This window comes from Trichosurus vulpecula, chromosome 1, assembly GCF_011100635.1.
Source record: "Trichosurus vulpecula isolate mTriVul1 chromosome 1, mTriVul1.pri, whole genome shotgun sequence".
Classification (NCBI taxonomy): domain Eukaryota; kingdom Metazoa; phylum Chordata; class Mammalia; order Diprotodontia; family Phalangeridae; genus Trichosurus; species Trichosurus vulpecula.
The window spans coordinates 72,702,111-72,725,700 of record NC_050573.1 but is presented as its reverse complement, the minus strand read 5'-3'; the positions used below and the strand labels follow the sequence as shown (position 1 = coordinate 72,725,700).

Sequence of the window (23,590 nt, the reverse complement as noted above, 5' to 3'; positions counted from 1 at the left end):
GGAAGCCATGATCAAAAAAAGAGCCTAGATATCATCTTTCAAGAAATTCTCAAGGAGAACTGCCCTGATATTCTAGAGCCATAGGGCAAAATAGAAATTGAAAGAATCCACCGATCATCTCCTGAAATAGATCCCAAAAAGAAATCTCCTAGGAATATTGTCGCGAAATTCCAGAGCTCCCGGATCAAGGAGAAAATATTGCAATCATCCAGAAAGAAACAATTTGACTATTGTGGAGACATAATTAGAATAATTCAAGATCTAGCAGCTTCTACATTAAGAGATTGAAGGGCTTGGTCAAATCTGATGAGATTAAGCTGCTTTTCAATGTTATTTAATATAAATTTTTTTAAAAGGAGAAGGGTGGTAACATTTACTTTGGTTGTCTTTTGCCATCTGTATTGCAATCTATAGTCTTTTTGACTTTTTGTTCCTATGAAATTTGGTTTTTCTTTGTGTTCTATAGTGACCTGGCCTTATCTATCTGTCTTTTATGGTGTTCCTATTTTTATCTTTAGGTTTTGATGTACTTCTAGGCAGTGTTTGGTTTAGGTTCATGCCAACTATGTAGTCTATATAGGGAAACAGCACTTTACTTTGTCTGCCCTAGAGCCTAGAATAGTGTGGATAGAGTGGTAGGCCTGGGATCAGGAAGACTTGAGTTCAAATTGATTCTCAGACAGTTACTAGTAATGTAACCCTTGGCTAAGTCACTTAAACTTTTTCTGCCTCAGTTTCCTCCAGTCAAAATTGGGGTCATAGTAGACCTACCTTCACCAGAGTGCTGTAAGGATAAAATGAAATATTTGTTATGTGCTTAGCACAGTGCTGGGCACATAGCAGGAGCTTAATAAATGTGTATTCCCTTTGTTTTTCTCTTTCTGTAATTACCAGTTTCAAGTTCACTGCTCATATAATCTGGGTGCAAGTATTATCCCCATTTTATAGATAAGGAGTCCAACACTGAGAGAGAATATTAGTATATTAGCCGTAAAGTAGATTAGAGATCTTGTAGCTCATGCCCCTCGTGTTAGAGAAGAATGATCTAAGGCCTAGCAAGCTGAAGTAACATCATCCTTAAAAAACCCTCACTTGCAATGACCATCCTCATTAGCTATCATTCTACATCTCTCTTTCCTGCTGTGATTACACTTGAGAAAGCTATGTACAGTTGGTGCTTCCATATCCTTTGCTCTCACTAGAGTCTCACCCTCTGCAGGTAGGCTTCCAATTTCATCATTCAACATCATTCTAAAGTTACTAGTGATCTTTCCACTGCTAAATCACATAGGTTTTTCTCAATCCACATTCTTAACTTTTTTGACAGTGTTGATCACCCTCTTCTCCTGGATACTCTTTTCTCAAGTTTTTTTGTGACGCTTTGCTCTCCTGGTTCTCCTCCAACCTACATGTTCAGCAGCTCCTTCTCAGTCTGTTTTGATGCATCTTCATCCAGGTCATGACTGCTCTATATTTCCTCCAAAGGTCTGTCCTGTACCTTCTCCTCTGTTGCCTCACCTAGTGACCCAATCAGCTCCCATTATTAGATTCGGTTATCATCACTATGTATATGATTCTTGCATCTATTAATCCAACCTCAACCTCTCTCCTGATCTCCAGTCTCATCACCAGCTGTCTTTTGGACATTTCAGACTGTGTCCTGCAGAAATCTTAAATGCAACATGTCCAAAACTGAACTCATTATTTTTCTGCAGACCCTCTTTATTACTAACGAGGGTTCTACCATTCTTATAGGGACATTCTGACTCACAACCTTTGTGTCATTCTCAACTCCTCACTTGAACCCATATCATATATTCAAACTGTTGCTACATCTCATTTCTACCTTCACAGTCTCTTGTATATACTCTCTTCTTTCTTTTCCTATAGCCACCACATCGGTGCAGGTCCTCATTACTTCACCTGAGGACTGCTCTACTAGGCTGCTGGTTGGTTTCCCTTCATTACCTCTCTTTCCACTCTAATCTCTCTCAACTGTCAAGTTGAGCTTCTTTCTACCCATGTTTCCCCTATCTTAAACTTGTAGAGTGAATTTTTTAACCGCAATGTAAGACTGTATTTATCTCCATTAAATTTTATTTGATTCTTTTTTGCCTAATATTCTAGGCTACCAGGATCTTTTTGGATTCTCTTCCCTTCTGATTTTTATGTCATCTGCAAATCTGATAAATCTGCCATGTATGTCTTTATCCAAATCCATAAAAATGTTGAACAGCCCAGGGCCAAGCATAGATCTCTGAAGACTTGCCAAGTAGGCATCGAGCTATGAATGACTGCACTACTGTGGGCTACCAGCTATTCAAATAATTCCAAATTCTACTTGTATTATTCTCTAGCCCATATCTTTGCCTCTTTTCCACAAGAATAGCATGAGAAATTTCATCAATGCTTTGCTGAATCTTAAGTTAATTATAGCTTTAACATTCTCATGATCCAACAACCCTGACAAAAATGGAATTGAGTATAGTCTGGGAGACCTGTTCTTGATGAACCATGCTTTTTTTGGTGGGGGGGGGTCATCACTGTTTCCTTTTCTAGATGTTTACTCACTACCTCTTTAAAAATACATTGCAGAATTTTTCCAGGAATCAAATTTAAGTTCATTGGCCAATCTATGTTTTGTAGACTCCATTCTCTTCCCTCTTTTGAAAACGGGGACATTTGCTCTTCCTTAATCCTGCAGTGTCCCTATCTTATCCTACATAGTCTTTCACATTTCACAGACTGGCACAGCAATCACTTCTGCCAGTACTTTTAGGACCTGAGAATGTATTTTATCTGGGCCTGTAGATGTGGACTCACCGAAGAGAGCTAACTAGTTCTTACTATTTCCTTGATTCTCTTGGGTTTCTTCTTCCTGTTAGGTACCATTGTGATGACATATGTAGAATTATACTTATTAGCCATGTGTAATATATGTATATGTTTATTATACAGTAATAATTTGTAGTTTATCAAAAAAAGTCACTGATCAGTTACTGTACATGAAGAGTGGGATAAAAGAAGGCACTGTGATCTTATGGTTAGAGTGCTGGCCTTAGAGTCAGGAAGAACTGGATTCTCATCCCACTGCACATATGCATTAGAGGTGTTATATAACGCTGGCCCAGTCACTTAACCGTGCTGAGCCTCAGTTTCTTTATCTGTAAAGTAGGAAGAATAACAACATCTACTTCACAGGATTGTTATGACAATCAAAGGAGATAAAATAAATAAGACATTTTGAAACTTTTAAAGTTCTACATAAATGTGAACTACTATTGTTACTAATGAGACCATGGATTATTATAATCAATGAGATAACATGTTAAATGCTTCACAAACCTATAAAGTGCTATATAAAAGCTAGCTGTTATTATTGCCGAAGGAGCTAGTTATATGTTGCGAATGAGAGGTGATAAGTGGGCAACCTGTGTACTAGATTAGCACCCCTGAAATGTTAAAAGAATCAGAGGGAGCCCTTGGGTACATTGGGTAGATGTATGATGGATTTAGGAGGAAAGATGGACAAGAATCCCATAGGAAGATGTGAGAAAGGGTTGCTAGCTGCGTTGATGGTGAGTATGCCCACATATGCCCTAAATCATCCTCCAAATCCTCCAAAATGGGTGGCAAGGGAAGGGAAATCAGTATCTCAAACAGCAAGAAATCTTGCTTCCATCAGTATGACAATCCTGCATACATATCTGTTACAACAAAATCTGTCAGACTTGTGAATTGTTTTGTTGTAGGGAAATTTTGTTAAAATCACTATTATTACATGTCAGATTACAATTTTCTAGGACCTGGAAAGGAGGGCAATGTTGATGTACAGGTTTGCAAATTAGCAAGTGAATAGAAGTACCTACTCTCCTGAGTCCCATTGCCTGCAGACTGTTTGAACACCTGCTGGCCCAGAGATTAGCTGGCTGTGACATTTGTGCTCAAGAGATGATTTGGAGTAGCATGGGCAGGATTAACCTTGAACACAAATGTGAAGCAGGAAAAGTTTGTTTTCTGTATCATTCTATGTCCCTTGATGTTTTTTTCTTTTTCCTGATGTTCCTCTTCCTTATCCCCATACCATTCTTCAGGTACCCTCTACCACCCAGGTACCCAGCCTAGGCCCCATTCTTCCTTCACCTGACTATTAGTGCTTGCCAAGATCATTTCTGATAATGAAGGTATTAACTCTGTTACCTTGTAGTGGGGTGGAGGTGACCTTGAATCCTCAAAAACTCCCAGTGGAGCACAAACTTCAGGAGGTCCAGTGGAATTGTGTAGATGAAGTGCTTGATATGAAGCTGGGGAAACCTTAATTTGAACCCTGTCTCTAACAGCTGTAAGCTGTGTAACCATGGGCAAGTCACCTTAACTTCTCCAAGCTCCAGCTTTCTCATTTGTAAAATCGGAGAAAAATAATATCTAGCTTACAGGGTTATTGTGATGATCAAATGAGATAATGTGGATAAAGTACTTTGCAAACCCCAATAAATGTCAGTTATTACTTTATTACCAAGGGAGGAGTTAGGAATATGGCACGGAGACAGTTTCTTTGTCGTCCAAGTTAGCCTCACCAAGTTGGAAGAGATGGGATGCCAAAAGAATGGCTTACCAGGTAGTAATTTTTTGGAGTGATAGCAGCTCACCCATTATGACATGGAAGTGTTGTGATTTGCTTCAGTGGATGGAGTAAGAATAGTAATAATCAGTGATACTTATGTAGCACTTTAAGATGAATAAAGTGAATGTTTCTGTCCAGTGTAGCGTTTTGGAGACTTAATGGGGGTTTTCACCGAAAAATTAGAACAGTTATTTAAAGCTGAAAAATAGCCCATTTCAACTTATACAAGAGAGACTGTGTGACATAACTTTGGATAACTCCATGGTGGGTGCATCTCTAGGGGTACAGAGGCATGGAGGGGGATGTAGGGAAAAATATTAGGAAAGCTTTTGCCCTGCCAAGCTAGCATAGCAGCTGACACCTTTCATAGTTCAGTACATCTTTTGTCTCATTTGATCCTCACAAGAACCCTATAAGTTGAGGTAGTAAAAGTATTGTTATCTTCTATCCCTGGACTTCTGTGCTTCTGATTGGGGAGCATTCAACTCATCTTGTTTGAACTCAGACTTACTCTTGACCTTCTCTGTGCCTTGCTGCCATGCATAACTTCTTCTTTTCTCTTCTCTCCTCTTCTCCCTTTCTCTAATACTAGCTCTGAGAATGGCAATCAAATAAACATTACCATTTCTTGAAAGGAGATGTCATTCAGTTGCCCTATGTCTCTAATCACTATCTCTGTGACTTCCCTTTCCAAAACAATCCTTCCTGGTCACTATTCCTCTGTATATGTTGGCTTCCCCTATTAGAATGTAGGCTCCTTGAGCAGGGTAGGAACTATTTTGCCTGCTTATATTTGTATCCTCAGCACTTCACACTGTGTCTAGCACATAGTAAATACTTGATGAATTATTTATAATTCACGCATTCATTCATCTCAATTTTACAAATCCTTGGATCCTATATTTAGAGTTGGAAAGGTCTGTAGAAATTATCTAGTTCAATCATTCAGTCAATAAATATTTCTTAAGCCCCCACTAAGTACCAGGCACTATGCTAAGCACTGTGGACACAAAAAAAGACAATTGCCCTCAAGCAGCTCACAGTTAAATGGGGAAGGGGAGACCACATGCAAACAAGCTATTTACAGGAATAGGAAATAATTGAGAGAGTTCCCTGGGATGACTCCTTGGTTGTGAGCCTGAGGGACTGGGAGGATAGTGTTGCCCTCTACAGCAATAGTTCAACTTCCTCCTTTTGTAGAGGACAAGCTTGAGGCCCTGATATGTTACATGACTTGCCCAAAGTCATGTGGCTATTAAGTGACAGAGCCAGAGCTAAGTGCAAATGTCAAGTTCTTCCCATTCTAGCACTACACCTACACTGGTAAAACCACAGATCTTTGGAAGCATTGAAGTTAGAAAGGGGTGACCTTACTCAGAACTCAGTAAGGCCCTTCCCAGGAGGGTTTGCATTTGAGTGCAGGGAGGTTGTTCCCCCTTACCTCTTCTTGACTATCAGGTATGCTCCTCACCTGGCAGCCTCAGGCTTGAAGGGGTAATCCTAATGGCCTCCGCCAAGGTGTGTGGCTGATCTGTCACATATCAAAGTAACTAATGGGGTAATTGACCTGTGAATATTCGTCTTTTTTCAGCCTCTCTAGTTCCTGATGTACAAGCCATCCCATCCCTCACCCTCTTCCCAAATTGAAGACTTGTTAGTCATTCATTTTGATACTTAAATGGATCTGTGCTCTCATCAACATTTCTCCCCCTGCACCTAGGCAAGTTTTTTATAACTCATCTGTGCCTTCTCATTCTGTGCAATTCTTGTCTTTCCATTCTTCATAGAAGATGTATTGATACCAGTGTAACAATTAGGCTGTCCATCCATTATTAGGCTTTCCTTCTTGCTGCATGAGTAATCTTTTATCTTTTCTCATCATATATATCCTTCTCAGTACAAATAATCATAGGTAGTATGCTGTATCCTATTTATACTCACCATTTCCCTTTGGGTCACATGCAGTTTTGATTATAGTTTGTTACCTGTTGCTTGTTTAGTCCATGCCACAAGGGTCATCTAATCCAGTGTTGTCAAACTCAGATAGAAACAGGGGCCACTAAACTGCATATAAGGATTCCTGCAGTCCATGTATTGACTTAGAAAACCACATACTAACATTATCTATGTTCTACTGTATTTATATTTATTTTGTTACATGTGTCCCAGTTACATTTTAATCTGGTTTGGGCTGCACTCTGGAGTGTTACCAGCAGGCATCTGTTGACACTGAGCTAATCTATGGCTATATGTGTTTGTGGCATTGAAGGATTTGGAGGTTTTTCAGATTTGTCGAAAACATAAATAAAAGGCATTTTGCCATAGCCATTTCAACATGCAGAAGAAATGTTCACATTACCATCTGAAAAATCAGTTTGCCAAATACACATTTTAGGATTTTGAAAACTGAGGTAGAAATGAAGTATACTGAAGTTTTACTGGAAGCAGGAAAAGAAAGTGTCATTATTCGACACTTGTCAAATAGAGCAGTTTTGGCCAGCAACCAATGAGCTACAAATTTCCTTTTCAAAGAGGAAAAATAAAGTAATAAAAAAAGGAATCTGCAAGTGCAGTTTTTAAAAGAAATAATTACCATTAAATGGGCAGTGTTATTCAAATCATTTATGTCTGCTTTAGTGAGTTATCTTTTAAAACTTATTTACTAGCAAGAATAACCTTTCATCTGTTATTTCTTAACTTTAATTATTGTTTATAGTATTTTAATCCAGTTGTGTTTCCTGGTATTATGTTAATAGGAAGCATATTCTGCCATAATTTGTCTCTGAGTCATGAAATCATAATTGGCTTCAGTAGAGAAAACATTTTTCCTTTCTTTAAACATGGAAGTTGGGTGAATAGTAGCCATTTAATGAATACTTAATTTATTTTGAATCTCAGACCCTCAATAATATCCTTCATACAATATTGAGAAAATTATATTTTTAAGTTGAATTGGTCTTGGGATCCTAGCTTTAGAGATCAGCTAGTTAAGCCATCTCAGCTTACAAATGATGAGACTGGAGCCTAGAGACATGAGATGACTTGCCCAAATCATACAGCTTGTGGTGGAGACAGAATTTGAACTGAGGTCTTCTTTCCAAAGCCCATGTTACTTAATCTACCATTTGGGACCTGAAACATGGTCATAATAGACACTGCATATTTTCAGGGCACTTAAATATTCTTTTGTTGTTGTCATTCAGTTGACTCTTTGTGACCCCATTAAGGGTTTTCTTGGCAAAGATACTGGAGTGGTTTGCATTTCTTTCTCCAGCTCATTTTGCAGATGAGGAAACTAAGGCAGACAGGGAAAAATGACTTGCCCAGGGTCACACAACTAGTAAGTGTGTGAGGCCAAATTTGAACTCAGGTCTTCATGACTACAGGCCTGGTGCTCTATCCATTGTGCCACCTAGCTGCCTTAAATATTCCTTGCAGGCATATAATTTTATATGCAGCATTTCCTGCCTTCTCTGAAGGACCTCTATTTGTGTGAAGTATAGGATGTAATGTGGGAGGGAACGGGAACAATGAGAAACTTAGGTCAGCACTAATCTGAAAAATGTCTGAGTGAACTTTGTATTTGACTGTATGTATATATAGTCATTACAGTTTAACGTCATTTTTTTGACCAGGTAATTAGAATGATAGAGATCAAGGAAATTCCATAAACATACATATGTACATACTGTGTATGCATGTGTATATGTATATATTTGTATGTATGTATGTATATCAGTGTAGGGTAGGGTATAATGAGAACAAAGGGGAGATCTAGGCAAAAGTGACGTAGGAAAATTTGAGTAAGGAGGAAATATTTTTAGCTGGGAAGATAAGTAAAGGCTTCATAGGGAGAGAAGAATTCTGAAAGGTGGAGTTGAGGAGGGAATGTATTCCAGGTATAGAGGAAGCCCAGCATGATTATATGGAAGCAGGAGATAGCAATGTCAATATCAGGTACCAGTCAGCGTTCCAGTTTGTGTGCAACAGAGATTGTGGACAAGATAGAGAGATAGAAGTGAGATGAAAGGACCATTAGGTGGAGTGGTGGTGATGGTCTCTGCCTGTCTGGAGAGTTAGCATTCTAGTGGAATGACACAGGTGTCTGGCTTCGGCTGTTCTGTGATCTTAGGCTGCACTTATAGAACATGATGTCTACAACAGAGGGAATAAGAGTTCCAATGATCTATGTCATGATGAGACCACATATAAAGTGTTTACAGTTCTGGGAGCACATTAATATTTTTTAAAAGATTGATGCCATACTACCTTAAAAATTAGATTGGAGCAAGTGGAAGCTAGTGACTTGATGAGAAATCAAGATATTAAGCCCCCATCAAAGGAATGAAAAAGTGGAAGACAATGTCAAATATCTCCTTGGAAAAACCACTGACCTGGAAAATAGATCCAGGAGAGATAATTTAAAAATTATTGGACTACCTGAAAGCCATATCAAAAAAAGAGCCTAGATATCATCTTTCAAGAAATTCTCAAGGAGAACCGCCATGATATTCTAGAGCCAGAGGGTAAAATAGAAATCGAAAGAATCCACAGATTGCCTCCTCAAAAAGATCCTAAAAAGAAAACTCCTAGGAATATTGTTGCCAAATTCCAGAGCTCCCAGATCAAGGAGAAAATACTGTAAGCATCCAGAAAGAAACAATTTGAGTATTGTGGAAACACAGTCAGAATAATACAGGATCTAGCAGCTTCTACATTAAGGGATCGAAGGGCTTGGAATACGATATTCCGGAGGTCAGTGGAGCTAGGATTAAAACCAAGAATCACCTACCCAGCAAAACTGAGTATCATGCTCCAAGGCAAAACATGGACTTTCAATAAAAGAGAGGACTTTCAAGCTTTCTCAATGAAAAGACCAGAGCTAAACAGAAAATTTGACTTTCAAACACAAGAATCAAGAGAAGCATGAAAAGGTAAACAAGAAAGAGAAATCACAAGGGACTTACTAAAGTTGAACTGTTTTGTTTACATTCCTACATGGAAAGATGATGTGTATGATTCATGAGACCTCAGTATTAGGGTAGCTGAAGGGAATATGCATATATATATGTGTGTGTATGCGTGTATATATGTATGTGTATTATGTGTATGTGTATATATATGTGTGTGTGTTTATGTATGTGTGTGTGTATATGTGTGTGTATATGTGTGTGTCTATATATATATGTCTATATATATATATATAGACAGAGGGCACAGGGTGAGTTGAATATGAAGGGATGATATCTAAAAAAATGAAATCAAATTAAGGAATGAGAGGAATATACTGAGAGAGGGAGAAAGGGAGAGATAGAATGGGGTAAATTATCTCTCATAAAAGTGGCAAGAAAAAGCAGTTCTGTAGGAAGAGAAGAGAAGGCAGGTGAGGTGGAATGAGCGAATCTTGTTCTCATTGGATTTGACTTGAGGAGGGAATACCATACACACTCAATTGGGTATCTTACCCCACAGGAAAGAAGGAGGAAGAAGATAAAAAAGGGGGGATGATAGAAGGGAGGGCAGATAGGGGGAGGAGGTAATCAAAAAAATGCTTTCGAAAAGGGACAGGGTCAAGGGAGAAAATTCAATAAAGGGGGATAGGCTAGGAAGGAGCAATATAGTTAGTCTTTCACAACATGAGTTTTGTGGAAGTGTTTTACATAATGATACACATGTGGCCTATGCTGAATTGCTTGCCTTCTTAGGGAGGGTGGGGGGGGGGAGGGAAGAAGGGAGAGAATTTGGAACTCAAAGTTTTAAAAACAGATGTTCAAAAACAAACAAAAAAGTTTTTGCATGCAACTAGGAAATAAGACACACAGACAATGGGGTGTAGAAATTTATCTTGCCCTACAAGAAAGGAAGGGAAGAGGGGATTTGAGGGGAGTGGGGTGACAGAAGGGACAGCTGACTGGGGAACGGGGCAACGAGAATATACACCATCTTGGAGTGGGCAGGAGGGTAGAAATGGGGAGAAAATTTGTAATTCAAACTCTTGTGAAAATCAGTGCTGAAAACTAAATATATTAAATAAATTAAAAAAAAAGATTGATGCCATCTTTTGTTTTCACATCACCCTTATTTCAGAAAGTAGGCCTTCTCTTCCCCTCCTCAGTGAGCTGTCACTTTTAACAGAGAGTAAAACAAGAGAATCAGAAAAACATTTCAGCAAAGCTAATCAATATATCTACCGCATTTCCCCATGTATAAGGCGCTCCCATGTATAAGACGTACCTTAATTTTGGGGCCCGAAATTTGAAAAAAAAATGTGTTACATAAAGTTATTCAACTCAAGTTTTATTCATCATAAAATTCATACAACTCCTTATCACCATCAAAACTCCCATTCGTTGGCTTGTCCTCATCTGTGTTTGATGACAAATCACTGTCTTCATATATTGCCTCATGCTCAGTTCCATCTATAGCATTTGAAATGCCGCACTTCTTAAATGACTTGACAACGATCTCAATCTTGATATTTTCCAAGGATCTTTTCATCCAGGTACAAACTTCTCCTATAGTTGGTTTCTTCAGTCTTGCCTCTCATGGCCTTCTTCTGCCGTGGTGTTTTCAGTAGGGTTTCTTCTTCCTGTAACCAGTCTCGGATTGTTTTCTCAGTTGGAGGAGGACCAAACTTACGTTCAGCAGCACGATTTCCATTCAGTTTTGCAAACTGGATCACTTTTAACTTGAATTCAGCACTGTACGAAAATCTTTCCTGAGCTATTTCTGGGCAGAACGTGCAAAACATAACCTAATATACCGGTAACAATGTGAAACAATGAGCGCAAAGATAAGCAGCACAAAAAAGCGGGAAATGCAAGTAAAAAAAAAATCTACAACCACTGTATAAGATGCACCCTGTTTTTAGACCCCAAATTTTTTGAAAAAAGGGATATCTATGTTACTTTTAAACCGCTACTCCCTTAGCTACAAATTTGAGTCTTTCAATTTTTGGAAAGCTGTGTACAGTGCTCTTTCTTCTGGTGTGTTTAGTTGACCTCTTCAATGGTGGGTTCAGAAAAAGCACCTCCACATGGGGCTGCTCCACCCCCTGGGAATCCAGCATGCATCCCCCCTGCACTCTGGTACAGCTTAGTAATGATGGGGTTGCAGACCTTCTCCAGGTCTTTCTGCTTCCTTCTCAGCAGTCTGGTTCTCATCCAGCCAGTTGATCATTGCATTACATTTGTCAAGGATCTTCTGTTTGTCTTCATCACCAGTTTTGCATTGCAGTTTTTCATCCGCTGTGGTGGCCTTCATGTTGAAAACATAAGATTCAAGAGAATTCTTGGAAGACATCTTGTTTCTCTGCTTCTCATCCTCAGTTTTGTATTTCTCAGCCTCCTGTACCATATGCTTAATGTCATCTTTGCTCAGACAACCTTTATCATTGGTGGTGGTGAACTTGTTCTCCTTGCCTGTGCTCTTATCTGCAGCAGAAACATTGAGGATACCATTTGCTTCAATGTCAAATGTTACTTCAATCTGAGGAACACCCTTGGGTGCTGGGGGGGAGGATTCCTGTGAGCTCAAACTTGCCAAGCAGGTTCCCATCCTTAATAAGCACACCAGGCTGGTTGTCAGAATAGGTGGTAAAGGTCTGTATCTGCTTGGTGGGGATGGTGGTATTACATTTGATCAAAACTGTCATAACTCCACCAGCAGTTTCAGTTCCAAGGGAAAGAGGAGTGACATCCAACAGCAGCAAGTCCTGCACATTCTCAGATTTATCTCCAGACAAAATGGCAGCTTGGACAGCTGCGCCATAGGCAACAGGATTGATACTCTTGTTAAGCTCCTTGCCATTGAAGAAGTCTTGCAGAAGCTTCTGGGGATTTGGGGGATGTGAGTGGAACCACCCACCAGGACAAAGTCATGAATCTGTGATTTATCTAGCTTGGTGTATCTTAAGGCCTTTTCTACAGGGTCCAGTGTGCCATGGAAGAGATCAGCATTCATTTCTTCAAAACAGGCTCGGGGGATGGATGTATAGAAGTTGATACCCTCATAGAGGGAGTAAATCTCAATACTGGCCTAGGTACTGGAGGAGAAGTTATGCTTTGCATGTTCACAAACAGTGTGCAGATGGCAAACAGCCCTCTTGTTCTCACTGATGTCCTTGTGCTTTTGCTTGAACTTGGCAATGAAATAGTTGACCATTTGGTTGTCAAAGTCCTCCCCACCCAGCTGTGGACTTGACCTCAAAGATGCCATTGTCAATGGTAAGAATGGAGACATCGAAAGTACCACCTCCCAGGTCAAAGATCAACACATTTTTCTTGGCACTAACTTTTTTGTCCAAGCCATAATAGCAGCAGCAATTGGCTCATTGATGTTTTTGAGCACATTGACACCAGCAATGGTTCCAGCATCTTTGGTGGCCTGATGTTGGGAATCATTGAAATAGGCTGGTACTGTGAGCACAGCATTTGTGACAGTCTTCCCAAGGTAAACTTCAGCAATTTCTTTCATCTTGTTCAAGACCATAGAAGATACTTCTTCTCGATAAAACTTTTTGTTCTCTCTTTTGTACTCCACTTGGACTTAGACCTGCCTGTGTCATTCACTACCATGAAAGGCCAATGCTTCATATCTTATTGTACAACTACATCATCAAATCTGTGACCAATCAGATGTTTGGCATCAAAAACTGTGTTGGTGGGGTTCATTGCAACTTGATTCTTGGCAGCATCACCGATTAAACATTCTGTATCAGTGAAGGCAATGTAGCTTGGGGTGGTCCTCTTTCCTTGGTCATTAGCAACGATCTCCACTTTCCCATGTTGGAACACTCCCACACAGGAGTAAATGGTGCCAAGATCAATGCCAACTGTGGGTCCCTTCAACATGATTGCTGGGGAGTTGGAGGTCATAGCTGACCTCTGTGGTGGAAGTGCTGAGTCTTAAGTTTTTAAAATAAATTTTTATATATGTCTTGTTTTTGCCTCACTTCTGTTTTCCAATTTACCCCTTACAGTGGAATAATGAGAAAACTAAGTTTTCTTTCTTTCTCTTTTTGTTTATCAAAAATGCTTCTCACAGTGACCACAAAAGAAATAAACCCTATACCATTATAGTATTAAAAAGTCTTGTCCATTTTATTTCTGTATGCTTTTATTTATATTTTAAAAAATGAAATGATTGCAAGTTCTGTTTTTTGAATAATGGAATTTGTGAATAATTGGTTACAACTGCACTGAATCAGTGAACACATAGGACTTTGGGTGGTGGGTTGAACTTACAGCATAATAGAAGATAACATTAAATCAGGAGCCATTATTTATTTTCATACTGACAAACTGAGTTGAAGTTAACTTGACTCCTCTTTTTCATATTATTGTTGTAGCCTGCCTGTATCACATGACCATTATGAGAGATTGCTATTATTGTTTTACTTGCCTTTATTTGGTGAGGAAGTGCTCAAGCCTCTACTTGTATGAGTGCCATAAGCACAAATTGGGTTGTTTTTTTATAACATATTTTGTGAACTTTGCATAGAATTCTGTAAGTTTAGTTAATTTTAAAGGAACTATTTTAGGAATATAAAGAATATAATCTTGGTTTGTTTGTTTTTTTTAATCAAGATTACAAAAAAAATACCAACCTCTTGCTTTATTCTCCTTCATCTAGAATGCAGGGCACATAATGGGCTATGCCCTTCCAGTTTAGAATTTTCTTATGAATGTGGGCTATTTAGTTACAGTACAGAGCACCATGATGTATGCCAGATCACATTTGGGACTTCCTTTTTTTTTTTTTTTTTTTGCAACATGAAAATTCACCTACTTAACAGGAGGCTAGAGGAGGAAGTGACACTAATGTTAAGAGGCAAGGCTAAGACTCTTCCTTCCTGTCGCCATGATAACAATGCTTCATTGATCCCTCTCCCCCCTGCCCCCCATAAGAGATCTCTCTCTCTCTCAGTTGAGGGAGGCAAAAAAGATGTCAGAAATGGCTTTGTTCCTTGAGATGTGAAAATGTATATAGGAAGCATGGGGATATGTGGGGGAGAGCCCCAGAACATGCTGCTCCTCCTGCCATGGCTCTTTTCCCTCTGCCAGGTCTTACGCTACTCCCCACAGTCCAAGCCCACAGCAGGAATGAATGATAGTAGTAGAAGTAGCAATGCTACTCTATGTGTCTTCTCCTGGGTTTGCCTAGAGAGGAAGCTGGGGATGCTGTAAACATGTATAGTCTCTGGCAAGGGAAGTGGTACAGCCATAAGGTGTAGACTAGTAATTTGTAGTAAGGAATAGGAAGAAGGCAATTTATTAATGTGGGGCCTTGTTGGTATTAGAAAACCTGATGCTTTCTGATACTTAAGTCTATAACAATTTCTTACCATAGTGAAAACTTAACTGTTGTTATATTTTCCTCTTCTAGTCTCATAAATAGAAAAATTCTTATGGAAATACCAGGCTAAAAGTACTTGTTAAGATTTTAAATTTCTTCTTTTTCCATTTCTTATTATATATTCTTACATATTTTTTGTTTACAGTAAAATTATTCTATTATATATGTATATATATATCTCAATGTATGCTTCCTACATGTGCATTCTGAAAATACATTTAAATGTCCATAGACATTGAATAGTTACAAATGCCTCCTCCAACTTTATTAAAACTTCTGATACTAATTAGTGTTTTGCATTTCGTTATATCACTAACATTCGCAGAATATGTTCTTTAATTTGCCTTAAATATTTTTATTTTACTTGCCTTTAAACATTCTTACCCCAAAGTCTGTACTATAGCTATACATTTTTGATTATATTTCATGAAAACAGTAAATAGAAGCTAATGCTGTAGTGAGCCATTCTCCCCTATCTCCACACCCACCCCCACCCCCTGAATGCACAAGAAAAGCCAGGTCTTTTACCTTTGGCATAAAATAGACCGTCTACCAGCCGTGCTCGTTCTTGTCTCTGTGCTTCCCTCCCTTTCTCTTCCAAACTGTCTCTCCACTTGTCCAATAGACACTTGGAATACTCTTTTCTACCATTCACATCTTGTCTATTCTTCAGGGCTTAACTCTCCATAAGCACTGAAAACTTCAGCTCACATTGATTTTTTTTTTACTCTGCATTTATAGTAAGTATGAAGCTATTTAGTATTTCATTGTTCTCTCATGAACAGCTTCTGAAGTTATTTCCAAAAGAAGAGTTCCAAACACTTTCTGAACTGTCAGCCTCATCCATACACATATTTCATTCTGCAATCTACATCATTCACCTCTGTACAGGGAAGTGGATAGCATATTTATTGCATGATGAATTGTCAGGAAGCATGGTATACTGATCAGAGTTCCCAAGTTGTTCAAAGTTGTTAGTCTTTACAATATTGTTGTCATTGTATAAATTGTTCTCCTGGTACTATTCACTTGACTCCACATCAGTTCAAACAAGTCTTCCCAGCTTTCTCTGAAAACATCCCTTTCATTATTTCTTATAGCACGAAAGTATTCTATCACATTTATATACTATCACCTGTTTAGCCGTTCTCTATTTGGTTCCCTCAGGGTCATATTCCTTGCTATCTCAAAAAGAGGTATACATCCTTAGACTTTATTTTGCTTAGAACTAATCCCTTCCTTAATCTATCCTCCCTCTGTTTCTACCTTTTGCCCTTTCCCTCCTATTTCCCTGTTATTTCTATACTCAGCCATATGAATGTGTGTATATTCTTCCCTCCTTTTACCAGTTCAGATGAGAGTGAGGTTCAAGTGTCATGTTTCCCTCACTTGTTCTTCCTTGTTTGTATAGATTTTTATTTGCACATCTCAAGTATTTGAGATAATTTTCTTTAACCTTCCTTTTCCTTTCCTTCCCTGCTTCAGTGTATTCTTCTTTCCCTCTTTCCAAATCTTCTAGATGATCAAGATGTAACAGAACCATTTCCAGGTCTTCTCTCTCATTAGACTCCCTCTATGACCCCTGATGATGATAGGTTTAGAGGAGACACGTTTCCCATCCCCATATTTGAATGTAAGTAACATATCCTTGTTTTTAGTCCATTATGATTATTTCTTCATCTTTACTTTTTTATCTTTCTCTTAACTCCTTTGTTTGAAAGTTTTTATGCAGCTCTGATCTTTTCATCAGGAATGGTTAGAAGTCTTCTATTTCATTAAAGTTATATTTTCTCCCCTTTAGGATTATATTTTGTTTTTCTGTATTTTTGATTGTAAGCATTTATCTTTTGCCTTTTGGAGTATTTTATTCCAAACTCTCTACTCTTTTACAATGGTGACTGCTAAATCACATGTGATCATGATGATAGCCCCTTGGTACTTCAATTCTTTCTTTCTAGCTACTTGTAATATTTTTTATTTGACCTGGAAGCCCTGATTTTGGCTATAATGTTCCTAAGAGTATTGATTTTGGGAGTATCTTTCAGGAGGTAACCAATGGATTCTTTTCTATTTCCATTTTGCCCTCTGGTTCTAAGAGATCTGATCGGTTTTCTTTTTAAGATTTCTTGAAATATGATATCTAGGGGCTTTTTTGGTCATAGCTTTCAGGTATCCTAATGATTCTCCAGTTATCTTTCCTTTATCTGTCTTCCAGGTCAGTTGTTTTTGCCATGAGATATCTTATATTTTCTTCTATTTTTTTTTCAGTCTTTTGACTTTGTTTTACTCTTTCTTGTTATCTCATGAAATCATTGGCTTTTATTTGGTCCATTCTAGTTTCCAGGGAGTTTGTTCTTGGTCAAGGTTTTATATATACCTCTTTTGCCAAGCTGTTAATTCCCTTTTGAATTCCTTCTTCCTTAGCTTTCTTTTCACATTTTTTCCTCTAGCTCTCTTATTTAATTTTAAAAAAACATTTTAAACTTTTTAAAAAAAATGATTCTTGCTTTATCTCTTTTAAGAATTCTAGTTGAATTTGTGCCTAAGCGATATTTTTCTTTGAGGTTCTTTGCTTGTAGATGTTTTGGAGTTATTATCTTATTGTTATTTATGTATTGACCATCTCTGTCACCATAATAGCTTTTTATGGTAGAATTATTTTTCTTCAGCTTACTTTCTCACTTTGGGCTTGATGTTAGACCCAAGCTCTGTGCACTTTTGGAGGGAAGGTCTTTGCTGATCCCTGCTTTCTTGGGGTACTGAGTGTTGTGTTTTTCTAGTTTTGTAGAATAGTTCAGACTAAGTACCTACAAGCTTTCAGTAATTCCCAAGTTGCCTGACCCTGCGCAAAGTTTGATCATTGCTGCTTTTTGCTGAGCTCTACAAGTTCATTACCTGGGCTTGGGCCTGAGCCTCTGAGCAATAGTTGTCTGCTGCTGGAATCTGTTCCTTTCAGCCAGCTGGGAAGCTCTGCTGGGTCAAGCGGCAGAACTGCAGACTTCATTTTGGTGTGGGATTCCTGCCTTGGTTAATTTCTCTGCAAGCTTCAGATAGGGCTAGAAACTGTAACTGAGATCCTGCTCTACTCCTTAGGGTTCTAAATTGCACTGTGGCTGCTGCTTCTGAACTTCCTTCTTGTGCGGTACACAGGGTAGGACCCTTGACTCTTCCTTATTTTGGCAGTGCAGGTCCCTTCTTCAGTCTGCCTCATATCTGAGACCCAGTACTGAATAGTGAGCAACATTCCTTCCAGTTGGCATCTGTTTCCACTCCCAGTGGGAGGTCCCAGTATGGATCTTGGACATCCGCTTGCCCAGGGATACAGTCTCTCCCTTGTGCTGGAGTGCATTCACTGTCTTCCTTCTGGCTAGACCCTGTCTCCAGTGTCCACAGACCTTTCTCTCTGTCTCTCTATGCCAGCCTGGACTGGGAGAACAACTTAACAGTTCTTTTTTCTTAAATTTCTCTATCAAGACTTTGGTCTGGTGCATTTTCTAGATCTCTTTATAGGAGTTTTGGGGGATGGTGAGGAACTTGGGTATATTTCTTCCAGCTACTCTTCTGTCTTGGCTCCACTTACCTATCCTTTTTTTTTTTTAATATTTTTTTTTCTGGGGCAGCTAGGTGGCACAGTGAGTAGAGCACCAGCCCTGGAGTCAGGAGAACCTGAGTTCAAATCCAGCCTCAGAACTTGACACCCTTACTAGCTGTGTGACCTTGGGCAAGTCACTTAACCCCAATTGCCCTGCCTTCCCCCCTCCAATATATATATATATATATATATATATATGTATATATATATATATGTACATATATATATGTATATGTGTGTATATATATATATATATATATAAAATTCTAAACCTAAATATCAAAACATAAATGAATGAATGAATAAAATGAACATCTCCATATATGCAGCAGAATTCAAAAAAAGGATTGTATATAAAATTGTTAACCTCTATTCCATCCTGTTTGCTTAAAAAAAAATCACATAATTGTTGTGAGATTTTCAGGGTCCTTACTAGTTGTTTTGTTGTTGTTCAGTCATGTATGACTATGTGACACTATGGACCATAGCATGCCAGGGTCCTCTATCCCCCACTATCCCCTGAAGTCTATCCAAACCCTATCTATCCATTTCATCCTCTGCTGTCCCTTTTTCCTTTTGCCTTCAATTTCCCCCAATGTCAGGGTCTTTTCCAATGAGTCCTGTCTTCTCATTATGTGGCCCTAGAATTTAAGCTTCAGTTTCAGTATTTGACCTTCCAGTGAATCTCCTGAATTAATTTTTTTTAAGTATTGACTTATTTGATCTCCTTGCTATTCAAGGGACTCTTAAAAGTCTTTTCCAGCACCATAACTTGAAAGCATCAATTCTGTGGCACTCAGCTTTCTTTATAGTCCAACTCATACTGCTATACATTTCTACTGGAAAAACCATAGCTTTGACTCTGCAGACATTTGTTGGCAAGGTGATGTCTCTGCTTTTTAGTATGTTGTCCAAATTTACCATACCTTTTCTTCCAAGGAGCAAAAGTGTCTTTTAATTTGATATCTACAGTGATCTTTGAGCCCAAGAATATAAAATCTGACACTGCTTCCATTTCTTCTCCTTCTGTTTGCCAGGAAATGATGGGACCAGTTGCCAATATCTTGGTATTTTTAATGTTAAGCTTAAGCCAGCTTTTATACTTTTATACTCCCCTCTTTCACCCTCATCAAGAGGCTTCTTATAATTCTTCACTTTCTGCCATCAGACTGGTATCATCTGCATATCTAAGATTGTTGATATTTCTCCTGGCAACCTTTTGATTTGTCTAGCCTGGCATTTTGCATGATGTACTCTGCATGTAAGTTAAATAAATAAGATGACAATATACAGCCTTGTCATACTCCTGTCCCAATCTTAAACCAATCTGTTGTTATATGTTTGGTTCTAACTGTTGCTTCTTGACCCACATACAGGTTACTCAGGAGACAAGTAAAATGATCTGGTACTGCCATCTTTTTGAGGACTTGCTACATTTTGTTGTGATCCACACAGTCAAAGGCTATAGTGTAGTCAATGAAGCAGAAGTGGATGTTTTTCTGGGACTCCCTTGCTTTCTCCACAATTCAGCAAATGTTGGCAATTTGATCTCTAGTTCCTCTGCCTCTTCAAAAACCAGCTAATTCTTCTGGTAATTCTTGGTGCACGTATTGCTGAAGCCTAGCTTGCAGAATCTTAAGCATAACTTTGTTGAAATGTGAAATGAGAGCAATTGTTTGGTAAGTTGAGCATTCTTTGGCATTGCCCTTCCTTAGGATTAGGATATAAATCTGTCTTTTCCAAGCCAGTGGCCAATGTTGAGTTTTGCAAATTTGCTGGTGTACTGAGGGCAGCACTTTAACAGCATCACCTTTCAGGATCAAATAAGCCAGCAGGTTACAGACACACAAGGAAACTGCAGTTTATTCACCCAAGAGTGTAATATACCCCCTCAGTAGGTGCTAGGATGTGTGCTAGGCAGTTCTGCATGTCATACACACATATATGTATGTATATACATATACATACATGCATTCTCCCCTCCAAGCTACAGTGCAGGGACCAAAGAGGAAATGTGCTTCTTACCAAGGTGTTTTAGGTTGAGCAGGTCAGCGCTTAGACTGGATTTTTACCAGGAAGAGTAGAAGCTTTCACTGTGACTAAGGAAAGAATATGCCCTTGTTAGCATAGCCATTTGCACTACACCTAGGAAATTGTGTCTTATCAGTCAGTCATTCAGTGAATCAGCATTTGTTAAGGGTGCATTCTTTAGTAAGATAAAGTGGAGCTGACAACTTTGATTTTCTGAGTTTTCATTTGTTGTGGTAAAGCTATTAAGGAGAAGGGAGATATGGAAGGTCGGAGACATTTTGTTGAGATATCGCAAAGCAAAAACAAATCAAAACAGCAAAGTTTATGTCAATTCTTAACAGATGATTTTTAGTTTTTAAAAAGTCTTCCTTCACATGTTATTTTCAAAACTGTCCTACCTTTTCCCTTCTTTTAATTTTTTCCCATATTTTCATTATTTATTTAGTATTTTTAGTTTTGAACATTGGTTTCCACAAGATTTTGAGTTACAAATTTTCTCCCCATTTCTACCCTTCCCACACTTGAAGATGGCATGTATTCTGATTGCCTCTTTCCCCAGTCTGCCCTGCCTTCTGTCACGCCACCCCCCCATCCCCTTTCCCCTTACTTTTTTGTAGGGCAAGATAGATTTCTATACCCCATTGCCTGTATATCTGATTTCCTAGTTGCATGCAAAAACAACTTTTTTTTTGAACATTTGTTTTAAGAACTTTGAGTTCCAAATTCTCTCCCTTTTCCCCTCCCCTTCCCTCCTTGAGAGGGCAAGCAATTCAACATAGGCCACACATGTATCATTATGCAAGACACTTCCATAATAGTTATGTTGTGAAAGACTAACTATATTTTCCTCCATCCTATCCTGTCCCCCTTTATTCAATTTTCTCCCTTGACCCTGTTCCTTTTCAAAAGTGTTTGCTTTTGATTACCTCCTCCCCCAATCTGCCCTCCCTTCTATCATCCCCCCTGTCTTATCCCTTTTCCCCTACTTTCCTGTGGGGTAAGGTACCCAGTTAAGTGTGTATGTTATTCCCTCCGTAAGTCAAATCCGATGAGAGCAAGATTCACTCATTTCCTTTCACCTGCCTCTTCTTCCCTTCCAATAGAACTGCTTTTTCTTACCACTTTTATGCGAGATAATTTACCCCATTCTATATCTCCCTTTCTCCTTCTCCCAATATATTCCTCTCTCACCCCTTAATTTTATTTTTTTTCAGATATCATCCCTTTATATTCAACTCACCCTGTGCCCTCTGTCTATATATATGTATATTCCCTTCCACTACTCTAATACTGAGAAAGGTCTCATGAATTACAAACATCATCTTTCCATGTAAGAATGTAAGCAAAACAGTTCAACTTTAGTAAGTCCCTTATGATTTCTCTTCCTTGTTTACCTTTTCATGCTTCTCTTGATTCTTGTGTTTGAAAGTCAGATTTTCTATTCAGCTCTGGTCTTTTCACTGAGAAAGCTTGAAAGTCCTCTATTTTATTGAAAATCCATATTTTGCCTTGGAGTATTATACTCAGTTTTGCTGGGTAGGTGATTCTTGGTTTTAATCCTATCTCCTTTGACCTTTGGAATATCATATTCCAAGCCCTTTGATCCTTTAATGTAGAAGCTGCTAGATCTTGTGTTATCCTGGTTATGTTTCCACAATACTCAAATTGTTTCTTTCTGGCTACTTGCAGTATTTTCTCCTTGACTTGGGAACTCTGGAATTTGGCAACAATGTTCCTAGGAGTTTTCTTTTTGGGATCTTTTTCAAGAAGTGATTGGTAGATTCTTCCAATTTCAATTTTACCCTCTAGTTCTAGAATATCAGGTCAGTTTTCCTTGATAATTTCTTGAAAGATGATGTCTAGGCTCTTTTGTGATCATGGCTTTCAGGTAGTCCAATAATTTTAAAATTCTCTCTCCTGGATCTATTCTCCAGGTCAGTGGTTTTTCCAGTGAGATATTTCACATTGTCTTCCATTTTGTCATTCTTTTGGTTCTGTTTTATAATATCTTGATTTCTCATAAAGTCACTAGCGTCCACTTGCTCCGTTCTAATTTTTAAGGTAGTATTTTCTTCAGTGGTCTTTTTGGACCTCCTTTTCCATTTGACTAATTCTGCTTTTTAAGGCATTCTTCTTCTCAATTGGCTTTTTGGAGCTCTTTTGCCATTTGAGTTAGTCTATTTTTTAAGGTGTTATTTTCTTCAGTATATTTTTGGGTCTCCTTTAGCAACTCATTGACTTGTTTTTCATGATTTTCTTGCATCACTCTCATTTCTCTTCCCAATTTTTTCTCTACTTCTCTTACTTGCTTTTCCAAATCCTTTTTGACTTCTTCCATGGCCTGAGACCAATTCGTATTTTTCTTGGAGGCTTTTGATGTAGGCTCTTTGACTTTGTTGACTTCTTCTGGCTGTATGTTTTGATCTTCTTTGTCACCAAAAAAAGATTCTATAGTCTTGAGTCTGAGTCCTTTTTCGCTGCCTGCTCATGTTGCCAGCCAACTACTTGACCCTTGAGCTTTTGGTCAGGGTATGAGTGCCTTCAGAGTGGAGAGTACTTTGTCCCAGGCTTTAGGGGCCTTGTGCTGCTGTTTTCAGAGCTACTTCTACTCCAGCGACCACAAGTTCTACCACACCAGTGCTCCTCCTCCCCCAAGAACCGCCAACCAGGACCATGACCCAGATCCAAGCAGGGCAAAGCAAGAGAACCCTGCCTCAGTGCCAGCAAAGTAATCCTTGCACTCCCGCTCTGATCTGATCTGCCACTTGATTCCTCCCACTGGGTGGACCTGGGGCCAAAAGCAGCTGCTGCTGGAGCTCTGGAAGCAGCCATAGGAGCTTCCTGCTGCTGCCCCCGCTGTGCTTCCTCTACTGCCCCCAGGGCTGGGGCTGGATCACGCACTTCTCTCACCCAAATCCAGCAGTTTTCCTGCTAACCTGCTCTGTTTTCTTTGGCCTTTGTGGGTTGAGAAGTTTGGTAACTGCCAC

The 23,590-nt window shown here is 38.9% G+C and overlaps 1 protein-coding gene and 1 pseudogene across 3 annotated transcripts in view; one reads left to right on the top strand and one right to left on the bottom strand.

The window, feature by feature from the left end:
- RFX2 (regulatory factor X2) overlaps positions 1-23,590 on the top strand; it is a 161,996-nt gene that overhangs the window by 20,283 nt on the left and 118,123 nt on the right. The gene's annotated exons all lie outside the window — the stretch shown is intronic.
- On the bottom strand, positions 11,617-13,476 carry LOC118850803 (annotated as a pseudogene).